The sequence below is a fragment of the Parasteatoda tepidariorum genome, chromosome 4 (genome assembly GCF_043381705.1).
Source record: "Parasteatoda tepidariorum isolate YZ-2023 chromosome 4, CAS_Ptep_4.0, whole genome shotgun sequence".
Lineage (NCBI taxonomy): Eukaryota > Metazoa > Arthropoda > Arachnida > Araneae > Theridiidae > Parasteatoda > Parasteatoda tepidariorum.
The window spans coordinates 15,057,505-15,070,670 of NC_092207.1; the positions used below are offsets into that span (position 1 = coordinate 15,057,505).

The 13,166-nt window shown below is 29.1% G+C and overlaps 1 long non-coding RNA gene across 1 annotated transcript in view; it reads left to right on the top strand.

The window, feature by feature from the left end:
• Nucleotides 1–13,166, top strand: part of LOC107441404 (uncharacterized) — a 265,160-nt gene that overhangs the window by 237,195 nt on the left and 14,799 nt on the right. The window lies entirely within an intron of this gene.

Sequence of the window (13,166 nt, forward strand, 5' to 3'; positions counted from 1 at the left end):
AAATTAATAGTTATCTTTTCCAACTTTATACAAAATTTATCATTAGAAAATTAGTTAAAAGAAAATAATAATGAAAGTGTATCTTGGCTTCTTTGAAGTGTAGTGCAAAATTGTGCAAATTTTTGCAAACTTATTCTTGTGCATTGTAGTATAATTTATTTAAATTCATATGCAAAATTTAAGAATATTGTGCTTATTAAATGTGAGGAATGAAACAAATAATAATTATTCTGTTGACAAATATTGGAATTAATACTTTAATTCGCTGCAAAATATTTTAAAAATAATAAATATTAAAAGATAAAAAAGGATAACATTGAAGAACTAAACAATACTACAGGGCCTACTTATGTTTTTATCGGGTAATTCAACTGTAATTGCAGCAGTTCAGAATACAAAGACAAATAAATTAATAGTAATAAGCCACTCAAATGAAGCTATATTGCGTGCGCACGCGCCTTTTCAAAGATGAGTGGAGTTGAGGTGTTACATTCCACTTCTCAAGAAAGCAGCGGTAATTCAATACACGTCATTAAACACATGGACGACTTTTTCATCATTGCAAACTGAAGCGAATAAACAGAGGGACACGCTTTTTAGAATTGAGTTATTTTTTATTTTATTTATTTTACTCTTTCTATCTCTTTTTCTCTTGTTCTACACCCGAATGATTTTCTTTTTTTCGTGCTAATTACGTCTTTCTAATGAACTAAACACACTCTCTCTCTCGCCGAAAAGTTTCTATCGTTTGCGCTGAAGTTAGGAGGTTAAAATAGAACAAATAAAAAAAATGGCGCAAAATAAAATACAAAAAGAGAAAAAAACTAATGGTAAAGCTTCGAATATTTTTTGTGCGTTTGAAAAATTCGGTACCCCAGCACAGTAGGGCGTTAATCAAGGAACGATTCGACGCAAATTACATCTGCAATAGTGAAGTCGTCGAATGTTGGACGTTAACTTAATTTCTAGAACGCAAGGATAGAATTTTGTTTCTTTTTTACACCTTTCCGCACTTTTATTTTTTATTTTTTATTCGAGTTCTTTTACCCCACATACTTCTTTTCTTCACTCTTTCTTTCTTAAAATGAGTCTTAACGAACTATGATTGACACTTTGTTCCTTTATTTTTACCCGTAGCCGGTTTCCTTCTCTTTCGTTTTAAACAAGTTTCTTCCCCCTACCCCTTTTTTCGAACGAAATGAAAGAAGAATAAGAAATTTGGGGGGTAGGATAGTGTGCTGTTGAGAAAAAAAAGGTGTGAATAATGTGAAAAAATTTTCTAGAACAGAACTCTACCGTTGTTATTAGAGAGACGAACTTTTAGTACGATGGTTGAGTAAACTTTTAGAATTTTTTTTTCTTCTAGTTTTTAGAATTTTAGTGTTGTCTTTATCAATTATTTAGATTGTGTAGTAGCTCTTCGCAGACGATGGGGAATTGAGCAAGGACTATTTTCGAAGCTATAAATTACGACAGTGCAATGACTAAATAACTCTAAAATATACTAAATTAGCTGAATTGTTTTCTAATCTAAAAAATATATTCATTTCAGAGTAGTTTTTTTTTTCATTTTTTGAAGAGTTATTGAAATTCATTTTACTATTTTAATACTTTTCAAGAACTGGTCAGCATTGCATTTGAAGAATATAAATGTGCTACAAAAAAAATTTTGCATACATAATGAGCTTTATTTCAGTAATTTTTTGCTACAGTTAAAGAAAATATATTATTAATTTTATCACAGCGACCAACTTTCTATTATTATTTAACGCAAGAATAATATATAAACTCACAAATAAGCAATATTTATTTTTAAATGTAACGTCAATGCTGGTAATTTCAATGAATTTTCTCTTACTATACATCAACCTTAATGGTTCATGGAAGTGACTTTAAATATGCTAATTAATTAGTGCTAGCTAATAGCTAATTAATTAGTGCAGACAATATTTTAAGTTACGAAATCAGACACAAAAATTATATTTTCTCTGAATAAACATATATTTTTTTCGACGGAATATGATATCTGACCCTCAAAAAATAGTGGGTAGCCGTAATCAGGGAATTATTGAATCAGGTCAGGAGAGTAGTTTTTCGTAAACGTTCCATAAAAAGAATTTATCAGCATTATTCAATTCGATATTCTCAATAATTGCAAAAGAAAATACTTTTAAAATAATCTGCAAAAAGACAAATGGACAATATTTAAAGATTTAGCCAAAATTCTATGCGCACAAGTTTATTGCCCAAAATTTTAGAATAAAGATCCATAAATGTTCTGAAAGTCAACTAGCACTTTTTTCCAATCTAATGAAGCGAATCTTTAATTTAATAAATAGTGATGTAAAATGGATACTTAATTGTCAACATTTTGTTTAGAACATAAAAGTTCGAAAAGACAAAAACTAAAAATTCAATCTAAAACACAAAATGGCGAGTAAATGACCCTTACATGCAGCATTATTATCACATTAGATTGATTACAGATTAGCTTTGATATTTCTTTGAATGGCAAGATTGTACCAAAAATTGAAAGAAAGCTCTCATTGAAACCATATTTCTACACCTAAATTAGGCTTTTAATTGCAAACATTTTTCATCAAAACAGCAAGGTTTTATTTTCAAAAAAAAATATCCTTGCTTTACGGCATTTTTTAAAAATAAATCCTCATAAATTAGAAAATTACATCGAGTAATTAGAAAACATGAAATAACGAGCAGCTTAAAATGAGCTGTAAAATAAATAAAAATATCAGCTTAAGTTTGTAAACTGTAATTTAATCAGAAATATCTAGAAATTTAATTAAAATTTCATTTATTCTTATAAACAGCTACACAGATTTCCAAAATAAAATTCTAAAGCCCAGTTAATTACGTCGTTATTAATATCCATTTAAATAATGCTACAAGTAATAAAATTTTATTTTATACTTGGCGAGCGAAAAGATAAGCCAAGCATTTTCTGTGTTTCGTTAATAAATGTTTTGAAGCAGATACTAAGCTTATGATTGATGTTTTTTAAAGACTCAACATAACAAGTAACTTTAATTAAATCGCGAACATTAAAAATATTAACAACACATTTTTCCTCCCAGAAATTAAAGGAAAAAATCGACATTTTGATAACGAAGCATACAAAGCTTGGCGTATTTTTAATTTACGAAACAGTGTCGGGCAGGCCATAAAATACATTATTACGTTTAATAAAAGCATTTAGTTATAATTATGTAATTATTTTAAGACCTCGGCTTGGTTATGACAAAAGATTTTGGGCATTATTGGCCCGCAGTTATGAAGTAAATTGTGTTTTATGCTTTGACGGCGAGATTAGTTTTTCGTTCTAACGAAACAATAATAAAAGCTTTAATTGCTTTGTGAGAGAAATTAATGATGATTTTTTTTATGCTCATTTTTTCAGTTATCGTTTTTAATTTTTACATTAATGCGCTTTTGTATAATGGGCTTGTCGCAGTAAAAGTACCCAATAAGACTAATTTATTGTTCCCTAACATGATATTTATGTTAATTATAAGTAGAAATATGCAAGAAGGCTCTTTTTTTCTAGCTGCGCTGTCTTTTCACTGTTATTGCGCACGTAATTATCAGAAAACTTCCTTTAAAGGTTATGTCGATTCTGCGCAACTTTTATGATTATTTTTATTCTCCACCCGCTGGCAAAGACATTTAGTTGCATGTGCGCCAAAAAAATTAATTATAGGAATTAAGTGGCATATTATTAAGAGAAATGACGTATTTCTGTATCATTTAACATTGAGTTACAGCGCCAAAAATGTTCTTTTTTAATGTTTCGATATGCTCTTACTTAAAGCGAGGAAGACAAAAAAAGTAGTTTTGAAATTAATCTTAAGATAATATTAATAATGTCTTGTATAGAAACAAATTTTGTATTTATGAAAAATAATTAGCTATTTATTACACCCAAAATATTAAATATTCAATTTCTTGTTGACTAATCATTTCAGCAATAAAACACAAAATAGCACTAATAATGTTTATACTTTTTGTATACTATATAATCATTTTTCTATATAATCTTAGCTTAATGCATTTTATAGATTCAAATAGTAAATGCTGCAATTTCTTGTTTCTAAAGGATATTAAAAAAGAGGAACGAAAAGATGCGAACTAACTCTTATTTTGATTTAAATTTTTTTGATACTACATTTTTTCTTTTTTTATTGTGTCTATTATCTTACCTTATTACGTTTGCTAGATCCAAATAGTTAATACTTCACTTTCGTGTTTCTAAATTTTAGTAAAAATAAGAGCGAAGAAATACAAAGCAACTCTTAATTTGATTTAAATTTTTTGAATACTATGTAATTTGTCTTCTTTTTCATATTATTTCTACTATATTATTTTACTGCAGTTGTCAGACCTAAACGGTAAATATTTCAATTTCGTGTTTTTAAATGTTATAAAAAAAAAAAAAAAAANAAAAAAAAAAAAAAAAAAAAAAAAAAAAAAAAAAAAAAAAACAGAGGCGAGATACAAAATAACACTTATTTTGTTAATACTTATTGGATATTATCTTACTCTATTTTATTATTATCTCTATTATCTTACCTTATTACATTTGCTAAATTCACATAGTAACTACTTCATTTTCGTGTTTCTTCTAAATTATGTGAAAAGTAGGAGAGATCAACATAACAACTCTTATTCTTATTTTACTTTTTTTTTGGACACTATCTGAACTTATTTATATATTATCTCGATTATCGTATCTTAATAAATTATTAGATTCATATAGTAAATACTTCTAATTCGTGTTTTGAAAGGAAATCGAAAAATAAGAGAGAAGAAATCCAAATCAAATCTTATTCTAATTTGATTTAACTTTTTTGGACACCCTCATTCTATATTATCTCAGCTATCTTATCTAATTAAATTTATTAGATCTATATCGAAAATACTTCAATTTTCGTGTTTTTAAAGGAAATTGGAAATAAAAAAAGAGAAATCCAACGCAACTGCTTATCTGATTTTACTATTTTTAACACTATCTGTATATTTTTATTATCTCATCTTATATAATATCTTATCCAATCTTTCTATATTATCTATATTATCGTATATCATTAAATTTAATGGATCCATATAGTACATATTTTAATTTTGTGTTTCTAAGGGAAATTTAGAAAAGAGAGATAGAATAAAATACGAAATAACTCGAATTCGGATTTTTTTGGACTCCATCTTATCTTTTTTTATTTTATCTCTATTATCAATTTTTATTTTATTTGTTAGATTCAAATCTTGAATTTTTCAATTTCGTTTTCTATATGATAGCAAAAACGGGAGAGAAAGAACACAAAATAACACTTCCATTGATTTTACGTTTTCGGGATATTATCCTGCAATACTCCTTTTATAATATCTCTACTATCTTATCTCATCTTTATTATCTTATCTCTATTATATTATATTATTCTATTCATTGGAATATAACCTTAAGTAAAGTGTTTCTGATTTTGTGTTTCTGAAAAGGGGGTAACAAAGGTATAAAATCATAAAATAATTCTTAACAGGGTGCAAGATTATTTAAGTTTAACTCTACTTATGTATTATTTCATCCCAGATAAATTATGCCCCTCAAAACTATAATGCAGTCGATTTTTTACACATTAAAGCAAGGTACATATTATTTCTAGCCGTCATTGAACATTCAACTCTGCAGCTTAGTGAATATAAACCTTACTCAGAAGACAAGTGAACTGATGGATCAAGCATTTTGAGCATTTGAGCTGAACTTTTTTGTGTTATATGTAGAAGAGAGCAACAAAAACTTTCGTGCTGTTTCTCCAAAGGAAAGAGGAGTATGACTTTGTTTACATTTCTCATGAAGATTTTTTTTTCATAAGTGTTGTTGTCGGTGCGAGCCGTTTTCGATGTACGAATCAATCAGACTTTGCTCGGTTTTGAACCTGCGTACTCTCAATTGTAAGCTCTCTATCCACTGAATAATCCTGATTGTTTTACATAAGTTAAAAACCATTTTTTTCTGTTGATAGTTCAGTAAAAAAAACAAAAATCCCACAAGAAATTTTTCTTTTTATCAATTTCTCTAACTTTGTGATTGGTCGTGAAACTGTTGTTCCCTATAAAGGTATCGAAATTAATTACCGATCATAGAAATTACATATTCAGATTATTAAGAAGGAATTAGATTAATAGATTAACTATTTTATGATAAGGCTTTGTATTAAAACAATTCAATTCTCTGATTTAAAACTTTAATGTCTACCAACTAAAGTTTTTTCTTTTTTTTGCAGATAATATTAAATAAAAACTATGTGTTCAATAAGAATTATGAATTTCTGGTTTAAATATCACATTGAAAAAATATGTTGGTTTTTTGTTATGTTATGAAAATATTTTTCGTCAGAGTTGAAATTTTTTTTATCATTATCATGTAAATTGTATTACCTACACATAACAATCATGTGATATATCTACTTCCGTTTTTACTTAAATTGTAATACTTTCAGTAATAGTGATTTTTCGCCATTAACGAAATTCTAAGGTCATTATTTCCCACTATAATAATCTATTCCAATTTTTACGATTCACGATTCTGGAATTGGATTGCATTAAAATACAAACACCAAATCATTATCTTTACTGGCAATAATTCATTATTGCAATAATTCCGTACCGCTGCTTTCATTATTACCTACAACGAAGTAAAATATTGCGTGAAAAATCACGCTTCCTTATTACAGTTCACGATGAAGAGAAAGAAAAAAAAACGTAATTACTAATGGATAAAGTACCAAATCAAAACTTGATAGATTCAGAATCGTGGGTATTTTCAACAGGAGAATCGCAACATGAAAAACACCCCAACATCGCCGAAATTCGAAAATTCTCTTTTTTATGTTCGTTTACTTTTAGCATTTGTTGTTTCGTATGGCGACCATTAAGAGCGAAAAAATCATTAAATTCATCGCCAACTATTATTATTTCTACATCAGCTATTATTTGTAAGTTTCCATTTCAACACTTAAGGGTTAAAGGTTCAGAGTGGAAAAGAACATTAAATGTGATCTACTGATGGAAATAGGGTTACTATTGTATTGTAAACATTTGTTGATGTAGATGTAAAACTAATAAAGGTGTTTACTTTTTTAAAAATCGATTTTTAATTTACTTTTGGTAACGAGTACTGCTAGATACAGACACCATTATTTGTTATTATTGACTATAATGGAAGAAAAATATTTATAAATTCAGAATCATAATAAGTCAACACAATTCACCATAATAAGAAAAAATGATCAAAATTACCAGAATTGAGTAAAATTTACCATGTTTTTGTCTCTATGAGAGCACCAACATGCTGGGTAATTTTTGCCGAAACGCGTTGGTGAAATTAAAAACAAAATATGGTTTTATAATCTGGGGTAAAATTAGGCTATTTTATCGTTGTAACTTAGAACATGGCCTAAAATCCATTCATTTGGTTAAATTTAATTTTCAGTCTTTTTATTTTTTTACTAACTGACTGGTAATAAGAACTATAATTTCGAAAAGCAAAATTTCTTGCAAACTGTTAATACGGTGAACTCGGGGTTTTAAATCATTGCAAACTCCTTTACATAATATACTTAATAACAAAAACAAGGAAGATGTTCATGATATAGTACCATAGGAGAAACTGATTACAATTAATCCTTTTACATTACTTCGCACAGCGCCATCTGTTGGGTTTTGGAAATTATTATTATTAACATTGAGAAATATTATTAACAAAAACCATTACCATATGAATGGAAAAATAACCAAATGTATGATTTAAATGCAGTATATTTTTGTTTTATTGACCAGAAGTGTTACTCGTTACCCGGTGGGTACCTGTGAATTTGAGTTACGGGGGCGAGCAATATTACCCACGTCACGTTGCCATAGATACCCGTTCAGGGTGGGCCACACACAGCACGCTGCAGAAAACAACACACAGAGAGAAACATCTAAACCTTGATTGGGATTCGAACGCGCTACCATTTACGCCTTAAAATAATAATTTACGACACAATCTTTTTTTTAGTAAATACTCTTTTATTACACAAAATAGAATTTAAATCAATATTTTTTTTAAAAGAATGATTTTAAAAAATATGTTGCTTCTGTATCGCTGATATTTTATTTAAATGACAGCTATCATTCAAGTCATATTAATTTAATAATGTACACATTTTTAGTTAAAATAGATTGTGTCGAAAAAGTTTTTGAAATATTTAATGAACTAAATACTTTAGAAAACAATAGAAATACAGCATTTAAAAATAAAAAATAAAAACCTGACTTCATTTTTTTTTTAAAAAAAGATTACTTTTTCAATTGTTATAAATAATTCAAATTGACCTTTTTCTCCTAAGAAACTAGTATTCATTACAAAATATTTTTTCTTAATAAATGCTATTTAATTTATAAATGCTATTTATGTTTAATGCTATTTATAGCTGTTTATTCTATGCATAAATGCTATTTATGTCGAAAAAGTTTTTGAAATAATTAATTAACTAAATACTTGAGCAAACAATAAAAATACAGCACTTAAAAATAAAAAAACACTGACTCCTTATTTTTTTTTTTTTTTTTAAAAAGATTGCTTTTTTAATTTTTATGAACATTGCAAATTTATTTTTTTCTCTTAAGAAATCAGTATTTATTACGAAATATTTTTTTCTAATAAATGCTACTTAATTTATCTAAATTACGTTGAGAAAAAAGAGTATGATTGAAACTACCTGAATATGATAAAATTTACCGTATTTCTGACTTTATTTGAACACCAAGAAGGTCGGTAATTTTTGCCGAAGTACTTTGGTAATGTGTATAGTTTTATAATCTGTGATAAAATTTGGTAATTTCATCATGATATCTTTGAACATGACATAAAAATCATTTATTCGGTTAAATTTGCTTTTCAATTTTGCATTTTTTCGAAAGGTAGGGTAATAAAAACTGTTATTTCGATAAACAGAATTTCCTGTAAACCGTTACCATATGAATGGAAAAATTACTAAATAAATGTTTTAAATACCAGATATTTTGGTTTATTTAATCAGGATTATGATTTGTCTTAACTAGAAAAGAATTTTTTTTAAAAAGTTGTTTTTAATTGTTTTCTATACTATTCATTCGATTAAAAACTATTATTAACGCCGTAATAATTTAAAAATGCATAAATTTTAATTATTATAAATTCTACCAAATAAATTTACATATAACTAACCAAATACTTTAGCAAGCAAATAAAATACAGTATTTAAAACAATTTCCTAAATTATATGAAAAATGTCTTCACTTTTTTCAATTTTTATGAATAATGCAAGACATTTGTAAGAAATATATTTTTTTTTCCTTTAAAGAAAGAAACTAATTTTATTTTTTCAAAAAGTGATTTTGCGTTTAGAAATAGTCATTTAATCTCCAAAATCTCTTTTACATCCCCTATTTAAATAAATAAATACTTAAATCTAAAATAATGTCTATGACATTATCAATTCAATCGCTTTTAAAATATATTTTTCACATCATCAGCGTTCAGATCTTTATTAGCTTTTGCATTAATGATAAAAGCATATTTATTGAATACTGCGTGAATCAAGTAGTAAACTTAAAATACAAAGAATGTATTCTTTTTTCATTTGAATAAACCCATTGAATAGCTTATTTAAATTCGAAATAAATGACAATGCGACGGGGCCACGCAGTGCATAAATGTGAACAGCGTCCTCTAGCGCTAACACGCAAAATCATTCTCAATTCCATTCTGAAAATTATGTTTTTTCTTTTACCGCATCAAATCTTTAACTCATTTCACAAACCGTCTTTAGTTTATTTCGCCTCCAACCCCCTACCCCCCTTTAAGGTCCCCCATTTTTTATTTTTCATTATTATTCCTTTTTAGAAACCCCACGGCTATAAAGAAAATGAGTGTTAAAACATTTAGAATAAAAGGAATTCGAAAAACGTTCTAAGAGGGATGGAGAAAAAAAAATGTTCTAATCTAAATGATAGAAATAAGATTCTTTGATGTATTCCTCGGATCAAAAAGCATAAATGAAAATGGGTAAAAGATATATACAGGAACAATAAGCGATGAACAAAGAGTCGTTATTTGGTTTACTTTATACGAACGGGGTTATTTTGTTTGAATTACGCTGAGGTTTTTCTTTGATGATTCGTTTCTTGGGAATGACTCGTTCTCTTTAGTAAAGCCAAACGATATTTCAGCATGCAGCTTCCCCGAAGTAAATTTAACGCCTCGTGTCATACGGTTTCATTTGTTAAGAATTCGAAATTGAATAGCCAACTTTGATTCCTTAAATCTGAGTTGGACGGCGATAAATTATTTTACGACAGGTTTCTGAAGAATGGAAATGAACTTTTTCTTCTTATTTACTTATTGCAATAGAGGTTTCCGCATTTCTAAAAAGAATATTGCAAGATATGATGCATTAATAACGCCGCTTGATGGTTAGAATTTTATTGTTTTCAATAGAGCCAAAATCAAATCCTTTTTATGTTATATTGATGAACAATTGGTTTGTATTTTTTCCATAAAATGAAGGATTAAATTATTTGTAAGGTACTCCATAATCAACACACTTAATGAATATTTTTAAAATCACTATCAAAAATGAAGTAAAGAAAATATGAACCTAAAGGCGTGGCAAATTAAGGTTTTTCAAGGAAATTTTTTTTATCAAAACCAGACAAATTATTAATGAAAAATTGGAACACGCTTGATTACCTGAGGTAACAGTGAAAATTTGTAGGGGATTATAATCATGGGAATCTTAAGGTCTCAATTTTCGATGACAATGAAAGTAAATTACACAGTTTTCTTAATGTCACACATAATAAAAATTTAAATCAGCTAAATACCTGCAAATAGATTAATAATTTTTATCTCTTTCTTGTTTCTAACTTTAAGGAATTTAAATTTAAGATAATTCACAAAAATACCTTTTTACTTGTCTGAAATATTCAGGGGACTTTTATGAATTTATAATTATTGAGGGAGACATATGCCTACTGACAACAACGCCCATGATTCTAAGAATAAATTTCAAAATGATTTTAATAATCCCCTTTTTTCTCGAAAGTGCTCACGGAAAATTTCTGATTAAATTATTGTACTGTATAGTAAAATGTATGATATATAGTATAATTTCTAGTAAAAAAACAAACATAATTTTGGGTTTAAAAAAAAAAGTATTTAAACCAATCATTTGGTAATTTTTCCGTTTATATGTTAACGGTTTGCATGAAATTCTGATTTTCCAAATTGTATCGCTTTTAATAAAAAATTCAAAATTGAAAAGTTAATTTAACCGAATACATGTCATGCATGTCAAGAAACATGATAAGATTGCCAAATTTTACCACATTTACCAAATTTTATCACTTATTATTATGAAACCATATTTTATTGTTTATTTTCTCAAAATCATTACTAAATCGCTTTGGTAAAAATGACCAAGCTTTTTAATGCTTTTACAGAGTGACATACTCGGTAAATTTTACCATATTTTGATAGTTTTGTACCTACTTTTTTATTGGTGCATTTCGTCTGATTTGCAAAACGTTTTACTTTTTCTCCTCAATTAAATATTAATTTGAAAATCATGATGTGCATTTTTGTTTGACTTCGTACTTCAAAAGGATTCTACATATAAAAATTGAGGATTAAGACTGCAAAACACTTTACATAGAGAAATATAGAGAATATCAAGTAATTTCATAGAAATCTAATGCTTCAAAATGGTGATACTGCAGTTATCTAAAAGTCGCAATGCTTACTGAAAAAAACTCATTTCATAAGGAATACTTTAATAATAATATACAAAATATTACTCTAAACAACTCTAAAACTTTATTTTTCAACAAATTTATACTTTATTTTAATTCTAACCGTCGTTGAGCAGCCGACCTATTTTATGGTTTGCAGCTACTAATGTTCAACTCAGTAGCCTTGTAATTTTGAACCCAATCCATAAGACAAGGGAACTACTGGATTAAGTATTGGGAGAAGTTTTGCCTTCGTGAAGGACTTTTTGATGAAACTAACCCGCGTTAGCGTTACATGGAGTGGAAAGCCACGAAAACCTTCTACGGTTAGCCTGACAGCAAGGGGACTCAAACCCATGATCCGTCTACCACTCAGGATATTTTACATTAGCACCGTGGCCGGTTAGAGCCGAGTGCGGAATTCGAATCAACCAGCTACCGCTGGGAACGTACCCGTAAGTCACCTCACTGGGAGGTGATCTCTCTATCCCCTGAGCCACCACGACTTTCAACAAACGTATATTTTATTTTTATAACCATCGTTGAATAGCCGACCTAATTTTATGGGTCTACGACTACTAATGTTCAACTCCTTAGCCTTGTAATTTGAACCCAATCCAGAAGACAAGGGAACTCCTGGATGGAGTATTTTGAGAAATTTGCCTTCGTGGAGGACTTTTTGATGGAGCTAACCCGCATTTGCGTTACATGGAGAGGAAGACCACGAGAACCTACCACGGTTAGTCTGGTGGCAAGGGAACTCTAGCCCTACCACTGATTCGCCTACCACTGAGGATATTTCGCGTCAGCACTGTGGTCGGTGCAAGCCGGATGCGAAAGTCGTATCAACGGGGATTCGAACCCGGTTCGCCTCATTGGAAGGTGAACGCTCTATCCCCTGAGCCATCGCGGCTCTCAACAAATGTATTTCCGTTGCCTTGTAATTTTGGACCAACCCAGAAGACAAAGAAACTCCTGGATCAGTACCCCCAGAGGTATTGATTTGTTATGGGAACATGGAGGACTTTGCGACTCGACAGATTTACGTGCATCAGTCACCATTTACTACTTGGGGAGTCTTCGGCCAGCGGGGATCGAACCCACGAACTCTTTGACATGGGCCCAGCGCCCTACCGACCAGGCTATCCCGGACTTCAACAAATGTATATTTTATTTTATTTTATAACCGTCGTTGAACAGCCGACCCAATTTCATGGGTTTACGACTACTTACGTTCAACTCCGTAGCCTTGCAATTTTGAACCAATCCAGAAGACAAGGAAACTCCTGGATCAGTACCCCCAGAGGTATTGATTTGTTGTGGGAACATGGAGGACTTTG